We start from the raw sequence: 7,298 nt of genomic DNA, 5'->3' as shown, positions 1-7,298 counted from the left end.
GATAGAAACATCAATGATGAGAGAGAGTCATTGATTGGCTGCCTCTTGCACACACCCTACTGGGGATTGAACGAGCAGCTTAGGCATATGCCCTGACCGGGAATTGAACCTGGGACCCTTCAGTCCACAGGCTGATGCTCTATCCACTGAGCCAAATCGGCTAGGGCTGTTCTTTAAAAAAAAAAAAAAATTAATGATAAAATGAGTATACTATTTTTTGCTTTAAATTTTAATTATTTTTTATTTTAAATTTAAATTATTTCCTTTCAATGTCAAATACGTTGCTCTAAAAACATAGTGAGCTCCCTGGAGTCCTTGCTGGCAGCAAGCAGGTCTAACTTTCACAGTATGGGTTTTCATTCCAGCTGATGATTATGGTTCAGGTAGCATGATTGGTCCTGTGCCGTATCTAAAAACTTTTAATAAGGAGTTGCAATTTAACCTAGTTTTTTTCCATTATTTTATTTTCTTAAATATTTAAGTGTCCTCCTTCCATGTAGAATTGTGCACGATGTATGTGAAAATAGTCTATATTAGATTATTTTAAAAGGCATTTTGTCAAAAGTTTCTCAATGCTCATATAAATTTAATAGCTAACATATTCTTTTTAAAAACTAAGTGGTAAAAACTCTTATTTTAGCAGAATGTTAAATGAAGATATCATGTTCACAGAGTATACAAAATTATGTTGAATATTTTACCAGACTTATTTATTAATCCATTCAATAAATATTGACTAAGGACCTATTCGTGCTGGGTAAGAAAATAGACAAACATCCCTGGCTTCATGTAGTGGGAGAGACAAAAAGGATGAGTAAGTAAAAATAAATGATGTGCTAAGAATAAGTATTCAAGAGACATGAACCAGGAAGAAGAGGGTGTAAAGCTTCATGCTGGGCAGTTGTATTAAAATTCAGGTGAGATGGTCAGGGCAGGTCTCACCAAGGTGGGTCTTGAGTGGAAGTCTTACAAGAACTGAGAGAGGAAGGAATGTAGATGGCTGGCAGCAGAGTGCCCAGGAGGAAGGAAACCAAGAGGAAAGGCCCGAGGTAGGACGTGCCTGGCATAGACAAGGGGCAGGAGGAGCCCAAGTCAGTGTCTCTTAAACTGGGTTCCCTAAGCACTAGAATTATAAAGTGTCTCTTGTTAGCACTCTTACTAAAGCATTATTAGGAAATACTATTACTGCGGCTGCCACTAATATCACATAAACATTTCTGAGTATTTACTATCAACTGGGCACTATGCTAAGTACTTTGCTTTATTTAATTATTATTACTATTATCAAAACATACTATTATAATAATTATTTAATAGAGAATGAAAAGTTTGGCAAAATAAAGCCACTTGCCCAAGTTCACACAGTGGGTGATGGGGCCAGAATTTTAACCTAGGCAATCTGAATATGACTCCAGAGTTTCCAATTTGAATTAATTAATATCCTATACTTAGGTGTACATGTGTGTTTGTGTGTGTGTGGTGTGTGTGTGCACACGCGGGTGCACATGCATATGCACGCACAAGACAGGAGAGAGAGAGAGAGAGAGAGAGAGAGAGAGAGAGAGAGAGAGAGACAAGAGGTTACAAAATTCCCTTTCCACGTTTCTATTCAAAGGCCAATTTTGGTATGCATATTTGCTAATCATCATGAAATAAGCTGCAGTAAACATTAAGTCAAATATCCATCAATGGATGCATGGATGAAGACAATGTGGTATATACATACAATGGGATACGATTCAGCCTTTAAAAAGAAAGAAATTCTGCAATATTCAACAACATGAATAAACTTCGAGGACATTATGCTAACTGAAATAAGGAAGTCACAGAAGGAGAAACTGCATGATTCCACTTACATGAGGTATCTAAAATAGTCAAAATCATACAACCAAGTAGTAGGATGGTGGTTGCCAGGGGCTGGAGGAGGAGGGAATGAGGAGTTACTAATCAATGGGCATACATTTTCAGCTACACAAAATAAATAAACTCTAGAGATCTGCTGAACAACATTGTACCTATAATCAACAATATGGTACGCACTCTTAAATATTTGTCAAGAACTTAGATGTCATGACAAATAAGTGTTCTTACCACAACAAGATACATTTTTTTAAAAAAGTCAGTAAAAAGTTTTACTTATTTGAAATACAAAAAATACTATTAATATTTCTTTTAAATCCCCAAATACTGTCACTGAATTAGAAGTGGAAATTCTCCATGTCATTCAACTGCCATACTTTCTAATGTCTGTCACCTCACTCCTGTTGGCTAAGACATGGGGAATGTTCAGCTTCCCAGGGTCCTTGGTAAGGGGACTTCCTAGGCAGTGCTCTTGGCTTTCGACTCCCTCCACATCCCGTCTGCGGATGTCACTTCCACCCCTACAATTTCTCCCCCTGGATGGCACCTTTGTAGCTGAAGGCTTTCCTAAATTGCACCACGGAATTAAGACTGAGGTAGAAATGGAAGTGTTTTAATGAGGACTGGCAGATGACCAGATGTTTTAGAAATATTACTCTAGAGACAAGGTGGAAGATGAACTTGAGTCTGAAGAGAATGGAGCTTAGTGGTCACTTTAGAGAAATCTCAGGCCAGCAGTAATGAAATCTGAAATATAGATGGGGGAACTGTGGGCTGCCAAACAAAATATCAGACCGGGTGGCTCTAACAACAGATATATATGTTCTCTGTTCTGGAGGCTAGAAGGCCACAATCAAAATGACAGCAAATTTGGTTTCTGGTGAGCTCTCTTCTTGGCTTGTTGGAGGCTACCTTCTCACTTTGTGCTCACATGGCCTCTCCTCCACGTGTGCAAGGGGGGAGGGAGGGAGAGTGAACACACATGAGTGGGCAAGCCCTCTGGTGTCTCTTCTTATAAGGATACTAACCCTATCAGATCAGAGACTCACCTTATGACCTATTTAGCCTTAATTACTCTCTTATGGGCCTCCTCTCCCAAAACAGCACATTGGGGTTAGGACTTTGACAAACAAAATGTGTGTGTGTGTGTTACGCGGGGGGGGGGCACAACCATTCAGTCCATAGTAGTAACTGAAAATTTGGTTCTGGAATTTGTGTTCAGGCTGAAATGTGGAATACCAACATTTACATGGAAACTGAACTAAGCGTTGGCGGGATTACTGAACAACACTGTAGAAAGAGTAAGGCTGATAACTTCTACAGCCTCAGGTGACACCATCCTTGAAGAAGCACATGGAGGAAGAAGCAGGAGCCAGTATGTTGGATTAAGGGAGGAAAACATTTTAAAACGCAGCAAGGTGAAGGCAAGATGAAGAGAGAGGGATGCTAAGACATTCGAGGAGAGGATGATTGGGGATTAAATGATGTTAAAACTCCTCTGAGTAGGATGTGCACTGACAAGTGGCCGCTAAATCTGGTACCAAGTGAGTCATTAGTAACCTGTGTCCCCTTCGGCACATGTGGTTATGGTTTGTTACTGAAAACACATTTCCTGAGCTACTCCTGTCCCAGCCACTGCTCTGGGGCAGTGATGAAAAAGGTAAACAACATCTGCCTTCAAAGATCTTAATAGTGAGACACCTAATTCTTTACTGATACCAGAAAGCTCTGAGTTTGATGTCCTGTGTGTGCTGGTGCAGTATGTGTATCCAGTCTCCTTGGTTTAACTAGCCTGGCACAGCCTGACTCGTTAATCAGATGGGTAACAGGCTGTTACTAATATTTCACTTCCTAGTTCCAAGTTTCACTCTTAACCTGCTCAAATAAAACATTCTTTCAGTATGGGTCCCCGGTGTACCCCGGTTAAAAGCACTCCCTCTGTAGTCACCTGAATATTACATATGGTCTCTCACTCTCTTACCTGCAGAACTTGACCTGAAACCAGTTTGTCTTTTGAGCCTGCATGCCCTGAGGAGCTCTCCTGCGTTTCCTTTCTTCTTCTACTTGAAATATTTTTTTTGTGTGTGGATTTGTTACTTGTGCGCCAAGGTGCTGCTCTTGTAGGCGTCCAATGAGAATCTCTGGTTTGTATCAGAGCATCCATTTCTCCCCCGCTTTGCAGATTCTCTACCAACCCCTTCCCCAAGCTCCCGTATTTCATCACCTAAATCGTCACCTTCAAGAATAAAAAGAAATTCACTGGCTGCCGACTCACTGAATGTGTCTTGTAGAATATGCTTTCTTTGGCCAACACCGTGGTGCAAATTTTTTGAAAATTGGTTTCTAAGATTTAAAAGTTGGGATATTTTTACATAGAGATCTAATTTCTATGTTCCTTTGAAAAAAAATCAAACCATCTGACCACACAGTGTCTGCAATCCTGCCTGGCAAGCACTGGTTAGAGCTGTGGGCACTGCACCCCTTTCAAGGATCCCAGGTGCTCAGTTTGCCACAGTCTTCTCCACTCCCTAATGCAGGCCTGCAGCTCCCTTCTACTCCACCAACCACTCCTCTCATGCCGTTTCTTACTGGGCTTTTTCCCTATTTGGATTTGTGACCCTCATCTCATTCTAGAAAGACCCATCCAAAATGAAGGTATAAGATTTGCTACACTCTCTCAATCATGCAACACATTAGTCAAACTCTCACTTTTCACAAATTCTGGCATGTCTAAAACTGCTATATATATATTGTAATGGCATCTTTCAAGCGAGATGGGAAATTCACATATTTTTTTTCTGACGGTAAGTTTCATAGGTTTTTGTTAGAGACCCACGCATCCAGGTTTCTTTCATGGAATGCTCACATGCGCCCATCCTGGGTATGCTGTGAGTTTTTTTATCACCCTACGAAGGGTAGATTTTTCACGCTCTGAGCTCCATTCTTGATTGAGGGTGCTTCCAGAAAACACATTCCGCTTTTGGTAAATGTGTGTTCTGTTTGGACCACAGTGTAGGCCCCTCAGAGAGCGGGGACAGCTGCAAGTCAAACTGCAGCTACATGTTGATGGATGGCAGGCTCGCGTCTACAGCACTGTTAATCCAGCACCTTTCACTGGCGAAGGTTAGAAGATTGTTCCACCCTAAGTCTCCCCAGAACCAAATATTTACTTGAAAAACATATGTGCTGATTTCTAGAGTAAATAAAGACAGGGAGAGGGGGCCCCGGCTGGAAGGTCTGAGACTTAGACTTCACATGGTGCGTTCTTAGATGTATCGTTGGCTTCCTCAGGGATTTCAGGAAAATCACTTAACTTCCCTGATTCAGCTGCAGAATGGACATGTTATTATTTATCTGCCTTCCATTGCACAATCATGCTCGATCTTTGCAAAGCCTCAGACATGGCATGATGCAAAGGGAATCCCGGGACATTGTAAGGATCTTAAAGCACGCTAAGCAGAATGAGGTGCAAAAGGCTTCTTTCTCAAGCAACCGCCACCGATCTTCCTACAGACATTCAAGACAAGGTGTGACATCTGTCCTGTGGCCAGGCACATGGGCTTCCCTCACTCCTGGGTGACTGGACAGGCTGCCACTGTTGTCTCACTTTCTGTTCTAGTCCAGCATCAGCTCTCTCTATCTTCTGCCCCTCCTCCCTCATTTAATAAGAAACACATTCTCTTTCCTTAGGACACACACACACACATACAGACACGCACGCACATAAGAAAGAAAGGAGAAAAAAATAAAGAGATTTAAGTAGAACAGCAGAATATCCACCTACATACAACTTGCTCAATATATAGAGCTGAAAATAGCCAGAGCTGAGAGAAAGGGAAAAAAAAGAAGAGTGTTTTAACAGTAAAGTAAAACCACAACTAATGGCTTCAGGAGACAGGAGCTAGGTGGACAAGCAAAGCATTACAGTTTTAAATATATGGGGTTTGGCTTCACCTCCCCAGTAAGTGGCCTGGCACCAATTCAAATAGGCTGGTCTGGCACGCTAGTGCCTCTGAGAGGGACCACACTGGCGGATGGAAACGACCACAAAAGCCACAGAGAAAGTACAGGCTTCCAAAGGCAACAAGGAAGCAACCAGACTGGCAGCAAAAGCAATGCCAAGGCCCCGGCATCAGCAGGGAGGGGCCAGCCTCGCCAACGTGGGTTTTCTCTCTCCTGAAGCTGGGATAACCAACAGCCAGGCCAACTGGTGGGAGGATGGGCTGTGAGCGATCAGGCAGCGTGGAGGGTCCTGGACCCACGCAGCCCAAGAGCTGATGACAAAGTAGAGAATGCCATGGGGCAGGAGGGGAGGGACTTCCCCCTTTTGGGTGCCATGATGCAGAAAGCCGAGAGTCATGTGTGTGGAATATTTCTGTGTACTAAAAAGAAGGCAATAACCTTTATGGGCTTCGAGCTCTGGAAAATATTTTGCTATACAAACAGTTGTTGTTTTTTTTTATGCCATTGAAGACTGCCAAGTGATTTGATACTTGAAGCATTCTTGCTTTGTGCTGCATGAAAGAGTAAGGAATCCAGTTCAGTGGGTGGGAGCCTCAGTGGGGGGCTTTCATTGGCCAGTCACCATTTTTAGCATCTGGGGTGTTGTCTGCACAATGCCAGCATTGCTAGCTGGAAGGCTGAAATAGAATGAGTGCCTTTCCCAAGGCTAAACAATACATAATAGCGTGACTATTTGCCCTGTATGGGCTGGTTCCTTTGATGGCCTAATTGCCACCCTCAGTTTTCTGAATTTTAAAATATGGATAAAATCTTATTTCCCAGATTTCCAGAGGGAGTACTATGAACTAATTATTTCCAACTCCTTGAATGAGTTAAAATGCCAAGTAGTTATCAAGCTTATCTGTTCTCTCAGTGACTAGAGAACAACCCATAATTATGAATTTGTATGTTAATTTCTCTGCTTTCCTTTTTTTTTTTTTTTTACCAGAGGAGACCAGCACGAATACTACTAGTAATGATTGTATCATTTCCCACTACTCCAAGCACCTCTCATATTCTCTTATTTCATCTTACAAACCATACAGGGTAGATGTTTTTAGACCCTGTTTACTGAGAAAACTAGAGTTTGGCACATTTGGGAAGTAGAAAGGGTATGGCAGCCGAAACTCAGGGAGTCAAAGGAGGTGTGATGGAGGAGGCGTTGGGCTGACAGGGTAGGACTGTGCTCACGCAGAGCCCTGTAACCTCATTATTGGAGCCCATTGAATTTGAGGTGTTGGCGGAGCAATTTAAATAGAGATGGGTAGCAGACAGTTTGGTTATTGGGCTTCACATTCTAGCAAGGTTTGGGCTGGGACTATGACTTTGGCAGGCATACGGATGTCCTTTAACCCAGTGGAGGGGATAAAATTGCCTCTGAGGTGAATGTAGAGAGAAGAAGACATTATATTGAGCCAGGAGAATTGTGCAAACAC

Source organism: Myotis davidii, unplaced genomic scaffold (genome assembly GCF_000327345.1).
Source record: "Myotis davidii unplaced genomic scaffold, ASM32734v1 scaffold197, whole genome shotgun sequence".
In the NCBI taxonomy this organism is placed as follows: Eukaryota; Metazoa; Chordata; class Mammalia; order Chiroptera; family Vespertilionidae; genus Myotis; species Myotis davidii.
This window is presented reverse-complemented; position numbering follows the sequence as displayed.